Source organism: Mixophyes fleayi, chromosome 5, assembly GCF_038048845.1.
Source record: "Mixophyes fleayi isolate aMixFle1 chromosome 5, aMixFle1.hap1, whole genome shotgun sequence".
Taxonomy (NCBI): Eukaryota; Metazoa; Chordata; class Amphibia; order Anura; family Limnodynastidae; genus Mixophyes; species Mixophyes fleayi.
The window spans coordinates 118,910,578-118,926,188 of NC_134406.1; the positions used below are offsets into that span (position 1 = coordinate 118,910,578).

The 15,611-nt window shown below is 40.2% G+C and overlaps 1 protein-coding gene and 1 long non-coding RNA gene across 4 annotated transcripts in view; one reads left to right on the forward strand and one right to left on the reverse strand.

Moving 5' to 3' along the window:
- Positions 1-15,611, reverse strand: part of ADCY2 (adenylate cyclase 2) — a 1,242,889-nt gene that overhangs the window by 1,155,597 nt on the left and 71,681 nt on the right. The gene's annotated exons all lie outside the window — the stretch shown is intronic.
- The window catches only part of LOC142158623 (uncharacterized), a 62,565-nt gene continuing 61,294 nt past the window's right edge, over positions 14,341-15,611 (forward strand). For all 3 annotated transcript variants that reach the window (XR_012692818.1, XR_012692819.1, XR_012692820.1), the window contains exons 1-2: positions 14,341-14,388; positions 15,436-15,586. This is a non-coding gene — a long non-coding RNA (uncharacterized LOC142158623). The remainder of the gene's footprint in view (positions 14,389-15,435; positions 15,587-15,611) is intronic.

Here is a 15,611-nt window from a genome sequence, read left to right on the forward strand (position 1 = left end):
TCAATGTCCGATTGATTTTTTGTTGTTTTTCCTGTTATTTTATTGTAAAAAAAAAAAAAAATTATGTAAATATCTTTGACTATTGGAAGCCATTTAAAATAATATAAGTTCAAAAAAAAGATTCATTGGTGTGTTTGTCTTTATTCATCTAATTACCCAACATGCGGGTGTAAGGATAAAAGAGAATGTATATAATAATCCGAAAAGAGTAACATTTAAGAAAGAAGGTTGGTTTAGAACTCCATCATCATTTCTATAGCAGTAAAGATTTTCATTTGCTCTTTGCATGTCATCAAAAAGGAACATGTGCCCTCCACCAACAAGGCACCCCTCTAAGAGGTATGGCATCTGTAGGCCCTGTGTGCAAGATAAATCCAAAAGGTCCAATTCCCCAGCTCATTAACTATTTCCCCAAATCATGTGTCATTGTAGTGATAGTACAAGGTTAAGTTCAAGTGTCAGAGCAAAGCCAGTCACACATTGAAGAGAACATCGAAACTGTACACAGAAGAGTCCATGTTTGTGATTTGAACTCATGGCCTCAGTGGGGTAAGGCAGAAGTGCAAGTGATGCAAAGCACCATGGTACTCGACTGTGGTGAGCATTCTGTTTTAATAAAGCTGAGTACATCACATAACGTGTAAGCCGTCGATCCAGATGAAACTAGGTTTGCAGGAAATGTTGCATTTAACTCCAAGGAGCCTGTCCCCTCCAAATCTCCCTCCCCTTTTAGTCCATTTCTAGTAATAAATGTCAGCATGCACATAATAATGTGCATGTGAAGGTGGGCCAAGAGGCTTTTTGAAATTTCCCCCCAAAAAATTTGTCAGCCATGAAAAAAGGAACTTGACGTAATCAGGTAGATTACAATACAGGATAAATAGGAGGGCATATTTTACATTGTGGTTGAGCGTGTAGAACAAATAAAAAAAAAAAACTAAAATAACACATTGTGTCAAGTTCCTGAGTTTCTTCTTGGCAGAATGATTATAGTCCACAATGTGCACACAATTGTTATGGGTATGCTTGGTATTTGAACTCATGCCTGCTGTGTTGTGAGTCCAAAGTGCTAACCACTGAGCTACCTGTGAGGTTCTGATTTTGTAGGTAATTTGTCTAAATAATGAAGAGTACTATTAACTCTCAGTTTCCTCTGTAGCACGCATGCTTTATTGTTGGTCTTCTTCCTGTTTTTTCAAATATCAGGTTGTGGTAGTGGTTAGCTATCCCACTTTCCAAAAAGCCAATCATGAGTTCTAATCCCGACACAAACCCTTTACCTCTGTGGAGGTTGAATACACGTTTGTGTGTGTGTATCCTTTATGGATGAGTATGCTATGCATTTTCCTAACAACCCAGATGGATTTATACTACAACATACATTTTCATAGATTCTTTATTCATGTGCTTTTAATGTAGTCATGTACATGCATTTTGCATATTATACGGCCACTTGAACTCCAAAACACACAAAGGCCTTCAGCAATGTGTCTTTTAGGCAAAAGTGTGTATTACGCTAATTAATAGCAAATGAAAAACATCGTTCACAGTGTACCACATCAATATTATTTGACAATGATTAATTAATGAAGAGCTATCCCGTCAAAATAACCCACAGGCATTGTGTTTTGCTATGTGTAAACAAACTGGTCAGACCTCCCACATTGGGTGTGACGTATACATTTCTTAGCTTCACGTCAATTGCTTGGGATTCGTCGCTTGTGCTTCTACCTTGTCTGAAGATCCGCAGGTGGGTGTGTTTTTTGAGTTTGTGATTCTTATTTCTATCACTTAAGTGTAGAAGACCACAAGTTGGTGTGTTTTCTGAGTTTGAGATTCTTATTTCTCTTGCAGTATGCAATGCAAATAATGATGCGTTTCCGTACCTTGATAAATCTCGTTCCTTTGACACCACTAACCAAGAGCAGCCAAACAAAGTAAAACAAATTATTGAGCCTAAATGTATTGTGGCAACTACGCCCACCACCCAAGCAATACCCAGAGGTGAGACTTTCCTGCCCCTTCACCTTCATGGTAGTCTTCTTAAATGGGCCCATGCCTTTGCAGGCCACGCTGGCATCAAGAAGACCAAAGAACTCATCCTCCGCAACTATTGGTGGCCAACTTTACCCTCTGATATCCGTCAATATGTGTCTTCTTGCACCATCTGTACGCAAAAAAAATCTCCTAGACAAAGCCCGTACGGGTTCCTATACCCCCTTCCGGTGCCTGATCACCCTTGGAGCCATTTATCTATGGATTTTATCTCCAACCTTCCCCAATCCAGAGGATATCCAGTGGTTTGGTTAGTCATGGACCGCCTCTCCCAAGCAGCCCACTTCATACCCTTAAAAGCTCTTCCATTGGCCTCTTCTTTAGTCCAACTTTTCATTAAAGAGATTTAGTGGTTGCATGGATGCCCTGATGAAATCATTTCTGACCGTTGTACTCAGCTCGTGGTTAAATTTTGGAGAGCCTTTTGTTATCTCTGAGGAATCAAGCGAAATTTGTCCTCCGCCTAGACCAACGGTCTAACCAAAAAAACAAATCAAGAATTCGAGAAATTCCTAAGATGTTACATTTCAAAATCCCACGATAATTGGATTGACTTGTTACCCTGGGCCAAATTCACCCACAACAACTTATCTCATGAATCAACTTCTGTGTCATCCTTTTTCACCCTTCAGGGCATTCATCCAAAACTCCCTCCATTTTCCAACCTTCTCCCGTCTGAAGTTTCAGCAGTAGATTCTCTACTTCAAGACTGCTCCTCCCGGAGGGCTCAATTCAAACAAAATCTAACCGAAGCCTCTCTTTCCAGTAAAAAAATCTTTGACAGAAGGAGACGGACTGCACCTCTGCTTAAATCGGGAGATAAGGTATGGCTGTCCACTCGGAAACTTCGACTGCGAATGCCTTCTAGGAAGATCTCTCCAAGGTTCATTGGTCCATTCAAGATTTTTTAGGTTATCAATCCTGAGGCGTTTAGACTAAAACTTCCACCTACCTTGAAGATTCCAAATGTATTCCATGTCTCCCTGCTTACGCCTGTGGTCATTAATAAGTTCCCCTTTGTTAGGAAAAAACTCCTGCCATTTCTGTACAAAATCAAGAATTTGAAGTCAAGGACATTATCAATTCTCTATATCCAAAGAAACCCTTCAGTTCTTGATTGATTGGGAAGGTTACGGTCCAAAAGAACATTCCTGGAATCCGGCTCGGAAATTCATGCACCTCATCTTCTAAAGCATTTTCAGCAAGTATGTCTGTTGAAAAAGTTAGAGAATAGGTGTTGCATCATTTGGAAGGTGGTCGGAGCGTCTGGGTCAATTGAAGTGGAGGCATCACCAGGTGGTTGTGATACCGGTGACACCGTTCTGACTGGGGTTAGTGAATCGCCACGCCTGTCAGCTTCTTTAGAGGAAAGAGAGGAGGCAGTCGGCTTCTGAGGTTTAAAGAAAGGTAATGGTTTGGCTGGATTAGCCGGTTTGTTCTTTTTAAGAGGCATGTTCACTTCAAGGTTCCAGCAAAATGATAACAGCTCTCAGACAGTTATGCTCGGATAGCCCACTCTAGGAGAAGACAATGAAATATAATCAACACATTGGTAGCATGTAGCGTAGAGCGACTTCACCTAGCGGAGGGGAGAACGATGCATGTGGGTGGCAGCTGTAGTTACATTTTAGGTCAGATGCATTATTGCATGATTGATGAACTTCTAGGCCAAGTATAAGCATTTTCTTAAATAGCCTCTTGGTGCAGCGCAGACCAGCTACAGGGTGTTAAAATAGATAATTCAGGTTACAATGGGTGCAAAATTTCTTAGAATATCGGTGGCCAGCAGGTGGCAGTGCACGTCAGGCCAGTGTATAATATTGCAGGGTTAAACTCAAGATTAAAGACTGCAGTAGCAGCTCAAGACCACCAGATGGCAGCGTTCCGTAACTTGTGAAGGGAAAGAGCTGATCTACACAATCAGATTGTCCCGACCCAACTTTTATTCAGTTACTCACTGCTGTGAACCAGGCCACGCTGCGGGGAGACAGTCAGCAGGGTCAGCAGACAGGCTGGTACCAGGACTACTGCAGGACTCAGCAAGCCTCCCAGACTACAGTGCAGAGCAGCAGCTGCAGGGGCACAGATTTCCAGGCCGCTTCTTCCAGCACCAGACCCGTCCAGAAGGCACATCACAGATGGAAGGAGCCCCTCCCAGCACTCATGGAGACGTCTTCGGAGCGCAGGTAAGTGTATGGGGTGCTTGAGGGATCGCTGGGCTGTGCAGGAAATGCCACTGTGATGGAGGTCTAGGTGGCAGCATAGGCCACAAGCTGCAGCCCACAAAGCTGTGTCTCTGGACGAGCTGCGGATGTCACATTCGACCTTAGACAGTTGGGGGGCTACCAATCCATCACTCAGTGCTGTCTTGGGGAGGTAATGAGCCCCGAATTTGCTAAAATATAAGGCAATCGCAGGAGCCTTAAAAAAACTGCGTCCTCGCACTATGGCGTCCAACCCACGCCCCTTCTAAAGCATTTTCATATGAGATTTCCCAACAAGTCGTTTAGCATGTCCAGAGTCCACTCCTAAAGGAGGGGGGTTCTTAGATACTCACCTGCATCATGATCCTCCGCTCTGCCGGCCGTCACTTCCGGGTTGCGGCAGTCCCGATCATGTGAACCCCTCCTCCGCCTGATTAAGATTGCGCTCTGACACAAGCTCTGACACAAGATATATGGGGCTGCAAATAACTGTCACAGTTTTCAGACCACCCAGCATGTCACATATTCTAGGTCACCCAGCAGGTGCACAGTGAGAGTTCATTAACTGTCGCAGTGCCCAGAGCAACCAGTAGAGGAACAGGTGTATTGTCAACTTTCACAATTATCAAAGGACAATGGTAATGCATTGTTGAAAATTGCGGGCGGATGTTTGCGAAATAAATCTGAAATGATGCAACACCAATATTTTTCTGCAAATCTACAGACCAAACCTTTAATTTGGTATATGTGCCCTGCTCAGACAACGGTAACATAGAAATAAGTCACTCATAAAAGTCACACGTATGCTATTACTATATAGAAGATTGTTTAATACAGACAATTACTGAATCTTTTCCCCTGCTCTTCTTAAGAGATAGTGCAGCTTGTTAAATCTGACTTCTGTATTGGACATTTGCATTTAATTCCTTCTCACCACTCATGCAAACTTCTTTGTCCTTTACTCTAGAAAAAATAAAAAAATCCGCTAACAGATAGAGATTGTAATGAAAAGACCATGCCTGTTTTTTTCTGTGAATTTCCGACATAGTCACAGGTGATTGTACCTATCACAGGCACATCAATGTTAATAAGTATTCACGCTTTGTGTTAAGCATAATGTTTCACTATTCATAGGGGCTCTATGACCATCCCTTATATGATCCCAGTATCTAGGGAACATAACAAGTTTCATTAATAAACCTGGAGGAATTTGAACACCGATTATCATATTAGCTCTGTGTGAAAGATAATTTCTGTTTTCTCCAATCACATGAATCATAATTTTGTGCACATCCAATTTTTTTTTACCAAGGGCTGTCTACTTTTAGAGAGTACCTCTGTCCCTAATGTCCTCACCTCTGGGCTGTTGTTTGCAATGTGGTCACCTTTCACTGTCCTGCATGTCTATGATACACTGTCACATCCACATGCAGGACAGAAAATTAACTATGCTGGATGAAATGAGACAGAGTTCTATTAGGTATGAACATGACATGGATGTGCCCAATCAGACATGATCAGACTCTCTTGATGTGATAGAGACCTCTTACCTGTGGTGCAAGAATGGTTTGGTCCAGCCATGTCTGCAATATTCCAAGATATTACCTTAACTACACCTGTACATAAAATGTTAGAATATGTTAACATTTTAAAGGTGTTTAGATAACTATTACACGTAACTTAATTTATTTATATATTTGCATTTAGTATAAGTGAAAAATGTGACAGTGCTACTTGATATGCTGAGGATCTTAGACCTCAATGGGACCAGACCACTACAGCCAATTAAATGCTTAGTATAACAAAGCAATACTAATTGTGCAAAACAACTCATGGAAGTTTAATTCAGCATAATATAGGTCGCAAAATGGGTTGTTGTCAATTGTGATCCCTATACCAGCATTGTAAGGCAAAACAAAGAGGACTAATGGGGGGGGGGGGGGGGGGGGCAGGCCATAATTATATAGTGGCTGTGATTTATAAAGCGTGAAAAAAGAATGTCACCATTTTACTTTCCAAACATCTTCCCAATTTCCGAGGTAAGGTTCCCCCATGTTGCTTATTTGTCATCTGTGATATTAAGAAGAGTATATTGTACTGCTTATGATTTGAATCGACTATGGCTCTTATATTCGAATCATATATTGCAGGTAGAGATGAGTGAATGTTTTAGCCCATCACTCAGAAATTTAAATTTTTAATCAAATATTTGTAATTTTATTAATTGAAGGCACAGTCATGAACAATGCTATTTCTCATTTAAACATAAATATATTTGCATACTGCATGGGGATTAAAAGAGAAAAATTTAGCATTTTCTTTTTCTTCAAAGTAGCAGAGGAGCACAGATAAAAACGCAGATGGGTGCTAACATTGTAGAAGCAATGGAGACAACTGTACTGCCAATTGTTACTACTGAAGTTGTAAAGCATTGCAAGCAGGCAAATGGATGGATAGATATTTGTGCATGTAAGTGAAAAAACTGTAATATACAGAAATCTATTGCCGTCACGCAATATTTTAGCCAGCAATCTCTTTTGTGGCAGAAGAGGTGTTTGAGATAAAGGAACCAGAAGTGCCAAACCAAAGGTGTTTGATGGGGTTGAGGTCAGGACTCTGTGTGGACCCGTCATGTTCTTCCACACTGAACTCATCAAACCATGTTTTTGTAGTCCTTACTTTGTGCACTGGGGCACAGTCATGTTGGAATAGAAAAGGGCCTTCCCCACACTGTTGCCTCAAAGTTGGGAGCATAGTTGGGACACACCGCTGGTCCAGCCAGCGGTGTGTCAGAGTGCAGTGACATCTGGGTAACACAACCCTGTCATGAAGCATGCTGCACAGCCTGATGAATGCGGTATTGAGGCAGGAGATCCATTTGTGTCTAAAGAAGAGTAGAGTTGGATTCAGGCCTAAAAATCAGTTTAAGGCCGCTCTTGCCACCTCATCTGAACCATCTAAAATAAAACAGACAAATAGGCGGAGGCAGAATGAGCTGGACTGTATCCAAGCTATGAAATACAATACTTATATGCACATGAATAAAACTCAATATCTTAGTATAAGGATACAACTGAGCAAAATTCAACTCCATTTAACAACACCCAAAGATCTGACATCACACATTAACTTAATCTATGCTTTTCAAGTTTATCAATGAACAATACTTGCATGCTTTTTATAATCAAATCACCAAAACAAACAACAATCAGGAAATGTAAACAATACTCTATTACACTAAAGCAACAAGCAAATGTGTGTTACATAACTTGAAGTCATCAATAGTAAATGAATAATAAGTACTTAACACAGTTCAGAGGTGGAACTAGTGAGCTGTGGGCCTCGGTTCACTCCTTCCCTCCTCTCTGCTTCCCTGCAACGGAGCCCACAGCTCTCTAGTTGCAAACCTCTGCATCTGCCATGCAGCGGGTCCCATTATCTCCATGGGCCCCAGTGCACTGCACCTGCCACACCAATTGTAGTTCCGCTACTGATACAGTTACATTACACATTGGACTAACATATTTATGACTTGATTTCCCCTCCTACTCACGCTTCTTTTTAATTGGCTTTATAGATCATTATCTTCTCTCCACTCCCACAAACTTGCTTCAATGATTGACCCATCTTTATTTAGTCTCTATATACATATCTCATCAAGTGTTTTTAATGAGTTGTGTCACAAATGACTATATGAGTATGCTTTTTAACGGATAATATTCAATTATGAAAAAAATGAAAAAACATCACCATGGAGAGTGAGAAAACTATTCCAGGTATTAAAACATTAATAACTGAAGTGGTGGGCGCTAACATTACACAAATTAAATATGTCGGTTAGAGCACAATTGTTGCAGAGGTACCTAAAACTCTGAATTTGTGACATTAACAGGAATGATGCATTAACAAACGCAAATGCTGATATGTGCCGTATTTCGCACGAAAACTCCTCTGCGCATGTCCAGAACCAGATCATATGCCAGTGAACGTAACAACGTCCAATTAATCTTTGAGTGCAAAGGACCCTTACAACTGACTATAATTTCAGGGACAGAACGGGGATGGGAAGGGGTGTCTGCATGAAGTCAATGTACAGTAAAGACTTTCCCCAGCAAATACGTGTGATTCAAGATCTAGCGCACACAGAAGTACACTGTTGTTCAGATGTAAGGTTTACACCTGCTCTAAGTCAAGTCTAACTGACGGATAAAAGTGATGACCAAAACACAGCATTCCTCAACTAATGGGAGAATTTACTTTTCACCTGCAAACCTGCACACCTGCACATACTCATCTCGTTATACAACAATATATAAGACCGACAGACAGAGATTACGATGTGCCATTTCATCAAACTGGGTTTTCGTGAATTTTTGCTGATATTTGAATTGGAATATTATTATATTAGACAATTCTTCTTCCAAAGAGGTAAGTGAATTCTTTTATATTTGACAAGTACTGCATACTTGTGCTAATGTTTGAAATTGTCTCTGCTTTTCAGATCAATTTCATGCATTTTTAACATGTCTGTTTTAAAATGTTATGCGTGTGTTGTGTAGTTCCTCCATGCTTGCATACATTTGAATCGCGGTTGTGTGCTTTAAAAGCTCTAACAAGCCGTGCCTATGCCATCTACTATATATGTATATGAGTAGCATACATTTGTAATGTGGTTTTTTTCATTATACTTTGATGAAATTGTCATGTTTCATAAATTTCATGTCATGCTTACTTTTACATATTTTTGGATTGTTTTACAGGAAAGTGATGAACATAAATATTTCCATGCTAGTTGTAAGTATGTCTATAATGTTTAATGTACAAGGAGACTCCTAAATCTGCAAGGCATTAGGTAATTTTTTAATTTTTTTTCCATCCATCCCTTTCACCTATAATCAGACATGGGCATGGTGGAAGCCCGGAATCTGGAGGACGACAGGCCCCTCCGAAACCAGCAGCTGGTACACCATCGCTGGTCTAGAGAGCGTATTTTCGGGCCATGTGTCAGCCTCTTTGGGATGTTTGATGCTTAGGTAGTCTGTCGCTATCGGCTACCACGTTATGTCATCATGGAAACCCTGCACAATGTGCATAGTGACAAGGAGCCTCTGCACAACAGCCTGCCAGCAATACCATTGCTGACCAAGCTCTGGGCAGTATTTCACTTCTGTGCATCTGGATCCAGACCGCAGTGGGTGTCACATGAGGAATGCCCTAAGCCAAATACAGTCATGTGCTGAAGGAAGTGCTAAGAGCTTTATTGTTGTGCATATTGTACTACATCCATCTGCCACTCGATGAGGAGTGCCCTGTACACATAAAACGTTAGTAGAGCAGGAGATTGTAGACATGTAGCCTTGTTCCTGTTAGGTGGAAATGCTGATATTTATTAAAATAGAAAGCATTTCCACTTGATCAATGTCCAGGCTATATGTGATGCACCTCTCTAGATTCAATGCCTGGCTGCTAGATGGTCTGGAAACGCCCATGACTCCTTTGCATGTTGTCCTAAATACATTGATAAACAGTCATAAATGGTAGTTGTAGCCCCTTTGCAAAATATTAACACTCATTGTGTTATGGTGTACTTAGAGAATCAATTATAATAGCACCATATCATGTTAAACAGCTTCCTAAATGTCTGTTTAGTTACTCATTACTACAATTGTTTTGTTCTTTCTTATTATTTCTTAAAGGAGACAAAGTGTACCCTTTCAGTCCTTGGCTCCTCTCTCCCATTTTAAACCTACGCACAGAGCAAAAAGTTGCATGCATCCACCAGATTGGTTATAGAGTGAACTCTATGCTGCCTTGAGTGGTCTGATGGAACTCTTATGTATGCGCTCAGTATTGTATGCAAAATAATTGCTTTCTGTGTGGTATTCCATAACATCATGATCACAAGTGGGGTTTCATGAGTGGAAGAGGTCGAAGTTGCTGGTCAAGAGGTGTATGAAGCGATTCTAGTCCTTTCAATTCTAGCTATAAAAAAATACCGTATGTGATTTCATCATACTTTACATGTAAGTATCTTTTGGTTTGAAATATAATGCTTAAGGTAGAAGGGCAAAAAAACAAGGAAACATATTTGGTTTTTTCAAATTTGTGTATCATGTGAAACAAAAAACATCAAAAAGTGACAAACCAAACCACACGTCGATATATGCATCAGAAAAATATATATATAGATTTGCTGCTTGCTGCCATGCTTGACCCCTGGCCAAATATTTTGCACTGGTGGTGGAGGAGCAGGTGCTGCATCAGGTGGTGGATGGGCAACAGAGGGCAGTGGGTCAGCAGAGGGTAGTGGGTCAGCAGAGGGTGGAGGGGCAACAGAGGGTAGAGGGACAGCAAAGTATGAAGGGGCAACAGAGGGTGGAGTGGAAACAGAGGTTAGATGGGAAGCAGAGGACAGTGGGTCAGCAGAGGGTGGAGGGGCAACAATGGGTTGAGGGGCAACAGATAGTAAAGGGGAAGCAGAGGGCGGAGTGGCAGGAAATGGCAGTGGGGCAGGAGATGGCAGTGGAGCTGGAGGGCAAACTTGGGGAGGATAATGAGGGTAAACTTTGGGAGGATAATGAAGGTCTGAGGGTAGAAATGTTGCAGAAAAGTAAACTTGGGGCATAGGGGCCTGAAAAGAGAATTTTTTTTGATAGGGGCAGGAGGATGAAATGTTGCATAGGGGTAGGAGTGAAAACTGTATCATAGGTAAAAGCATGGTATCTTGTGGCATAGGGGCAAGAGGTTAATGTGACATACTGGGCAACTGTGAGACGGGTCAAGGTAGTGTCTATGTTTTGGAAAGTGTGAAGGATAAGGGTGAGGGTTGAGTTCAATTGGTCAGTGATTGATTAAAATTTTTTATTTGAGTCGTACATGTGAGAATAAAATTGTTGTAGGTTTGAAGGCTGTACGCTGCCCTCTGCTTCCTCATCCCGGGGTATAAACTTCTTCCACATCATGGGTGTCCTCAACAGTGGCATCCTCTTCATCCTGTATATCTGCATCTTCAGCTAACATGTTGGATGAAAAAAAAAAACACAAGTCCATAACATTCACGTTTTTGAATCAGAGAGTAGATTTCGTAACATTCTTTTTTTTTTTTAATATAAAATGTTTTCATTGAAAGTGTGGATGTGTGGTGTCACGTTTTTAAACAAAAATTAAAAACTTATTTTACCATAGAAATAATAAACCGGCATATCTTTGTCTTGAGTGGAATTTTAGCTAAGCAACCATTTGAAATCTTCTCTAAAAATATTCAGTAATCTTGAAGATCATGCACAGATTCTATAATAGGCTGGCTAGATTGCAGTATAAGTGCAAAGGGTTTAGGGGTTGTATTTACATTCAAATTGGCAAATACTAAAAATGCAAGTGTATATTTTAAAAAATAAAATAAAATAAATTTCTATATTTGTTGGTTGTGCTTATATTTCTTTAAACAAAACATTAGTCATTGGAATTCTTTATGCATATATTGTGATCTGCAATTTACCTCTGGGAATAGAGATGTGGGGCCTGATTCATTTACGAACTTAGGCAAGAATTTCAGTAAGTTTTCTCAAGTTGTCTGGACAAAACCATGTTGCAATGCAAGGGGTGTAAATTAGTTTATTATTTGCACATAAGTTAAATACTGGTTGTTTTTTCATGTTGTACACAAATATCAACTTAAGATTCAGTGTACAAATCAGTTATCAAGTACTTGTGTGCTACGTGAAAAAACTGCCAGTATTTAACTTATGTGCAAAATAAAAAACAAATTTATACGCCTTGTATTGCAACATGTTTTTGTGTTGAAAACTTAAGTAATAAAACTTACTCAATTTCTTGAATAAGCTCCTTAATGATTCAGGCCTGAGGTTAGGGTGGCTCTCGCCCATGCCCTGCACCAACTAATCATATATGCAGGCACTAGCATTCCTAAAGTGGTCTCATAGTTTGTCCTTGTCGTGATGCTTAAAGTCCTGCCACCTGTGTGAAATGTTCAAAGTTAAGAACATACTTGCCAACTCTCCCGGAATGTCCAGGAGACTCCCGCATTTTGCCTGAGTCTCCCGGACTCCCGGGAGAGTGTGGCAATCTCCCTGATCTGCCCACTTCCTAGTGAAGTGGGCAGATCACCGGGAATCGCTGCGTTTGGCCCGCTCCGCTGTAAAATTACGCATTTTGTATCATTACGTCACGGGGCGGCTACAAAATGATGCGATTTTTGGAGCCCCGCCCCCTGCACACCCACCTCCCCCTGGCAGCTCCCGTAAGCCAAATCTAAAATGTTGGCAAGTATGGTGAAGAATTCTGCAATGTATACTGTTCAAAATAGTTGCAAAAGACTTGTGCAGATAAACATATAGATAGAACTGTATAGGGTCTAAATGTGACACACAAATAAAAGAAAGCTACCCAGCACTAAAAAAAAAATTGTAATCCTTTTAAAGACCTTTAAGACAAAAAGGTGACAAAATAGGATTGATAATGTACTAGTTTTTAAAATTATTAAAGGGGTTTGTCTGCCATACCTTGGAAAATGTTCTTATGTTTTGTAAAATTTTAGAAGAAATTCTCTAGGTATGCAGAGCACAATATGATACATTTGATATAAAACAAACAAAAAATGCTGACCTTTTTTTGACCTCAGTCACCGATCTTGGCATTGACCTGGACAGTGATCTCCTCCCAGATCCGGTATTTAGCTGGAGCAGAGAGCTGTTGTCAGTGTACAGCCTCTCCACCACCAGCTCTACTAGCACTTCCACCTCCTTTGAACTAAAATGTGACTGCCTCCGCTTAGAGGCAGAGGATCCTAAGCCTTGGTTTGGCCCAGGTTGCTGTGACCCACCCATCACAAAACAATCCTAAACAGAGAAAAAAGGCAGTAATTACTAAAAAGCATTTAATTTTATATACACTGTCCCACATATGTCCTTGTACTAAGAATGAAAGAAAATGGAGGCCACATAGAAATTGCTGATTCTGATTCCAGTAAGTAGAAGCTATATCACAAGTTTGTGATCACAAAATTGCAGGGCTGACTGCCTCTCCTGCTGTTATATAGCGTATGCAGCGGTGAACCTTTGTTTGCTTGTGTGTGAAACTTCTTGGGTGCAGCTGATTATTGATATTGATTGAGAGATTAAGGTCATCAATTATAGATATGGTATAGAAGGGATTCACGACTGACATGCCTACACCTACACATGGCCTGAGAGCCATACCTTACCAGGGTGATGGACCGCTGCCTTGGTCCCTTTGCTCGTTATATTAGTAAGGAGCAGAAAAATGATGAATGCAGGACTGCTAGACTAGAGATAAGGCAAAGGCTGGGGCGCAAACGCTCTATTGTCCAGCTATAGTGGGGATGGAGCAACCTGCAAAGGTGGCAAACCCAGCTACTAGCTAATCTGAGGGATGAAATTGTAAGGCGTAAGTTTACAATTGTGATACAAAAAACAATATATTACAGTGTGATCTGTACCAGTGTAGAAGAGAAAGTAGTGTAGATAGTAATGTGGTTTGTAATAAACTTCATTGGACAAAGTACAAGGCCTGCTATGTAAAAGTGATGGTTTAGTATCAGGATGTGATTACATTCACGAAACCTCTAAGGTCAACATTATATCAGGGTTTTGTATGAATGTTGGAGAGAGACAGACATAACATTTATTCTAAAACTGCTGTTTCATATTTCTTCCAACAGAGTTCCTGCGCCGCTACCTACATCGCCCAAACCTGGAGGACATAGAAGATATCCAGGAGGAGAGCCAGGAGGAGGCCCAGGAAATGGAGGTCCTTTGCCCACTCCCTGACCAATCCCATTTCCCACTCAGGGGTGCACTTAGGGGGGTTTCCAGTTACCCACAAACTCCCCTTTCTATAATCATGAAACCTCCCAGTTAGTATGCATATTAAAAATACTATAACACATTGTCTGCAGCTTAGGACACGTTTCCATGAGCATCTGCATGTGTTTTCATGAACATTTGCCTCAACAAAATGGCCACTGTCACTTTTATCTCTAGTGTATCATTTTTACAGTTTTGTATTTAGTGCTCTAGTGTTAGTCTGACATAAAGAATACAGAACATAAATCACGTGTTATCATCTGTAGTCTGATGTGCAGCACTGGGTAAGTAACTATAATACTAAGTTTAATAGATTTATTTTAATTGGATTTGAGTGGAGATTGCTATTAGTTTTATAGAGTAATATTAATTTGGTCAGGTTTATTTAATACAGTGTTCACATTAATGTACAGCTTATTCTATGCCTCCTTATTTTTTATGTAAAATTTTATTATATGTATGTACATTTTACTGTTCTAATTTTAGTTTTCATATCTGAATGCACTTGTGCGTAATTTCTATTTTGTATACAATTCTGAATTGTTTTGCTATGCTGAATGTGTGGACACTGGACAGTACCAGTTATATTTATGTCATGTCCATGATGTACGTATGGGCACTGTACAGTACCAATTATCTTTGTAATTTCTATGCTATAGATGTATACACTGCACAGTACCACTTCTTTTTATGTCATGTCCTTGCTGTACATATATACACTCATAGTACCACTTATCTTTATGTTTTTCCATGCTATACCTATATATACTGTACAATACCACTTCTATGTCATATTAATATATATTTAGACACTGCACAGTACCATTTCACTTTATGCAATACTTATTCTGTACATATAGACACTGCACAGTACCATTTCTCTTTATGCAATTCTTATTCTGTTCCTATGGATCCTGCACAGTACCACTTTTCTTTATATCATTCTCATGTTATACATATAGGAAAATCTCCCCTTCCCATACACCACCAAAAGTTTCGGAAGCCTAGCAGTGGCCATGTTTTTTTTTAAAAAAAAATTAAAGTTAAACTTAAAATATTAAAATAAGTTAGAATTACCGAGGTGTCACAAAAATGTCCTGATCAGAGTCAAATTTGGAAACAGTGGAGCAAATGCCTCTCAGCAGCTGCTTCTGCATTTGTTGTTATTAGATTAATTATGACTTACACTCTGTGACTCAATCAAACTTCTTTTTTACAGTCAGACATATTTCACTACAGAAAAGTGTTTGTTGTCAGTTTATTGCAGCAAGGTTGCTTTTTTTTTGTTTTTGTTTTATTCCAAAATCAAACATTTGGAAACACCCCTCTAGAAATCATGCATTTGCCCCTGCCACTACCAGAGGAACAGTGATGAATATTGGGAGGGATCCCTGATCATAGGGGAGGAGCCCCTGGAGGAAGAGGTCATGGAGGAGCCCCTAATTGAGCAATCAGGGACAACCCAGACCACTGCAAAAGAATGTAAGTATCTTGATTTTATAATGTA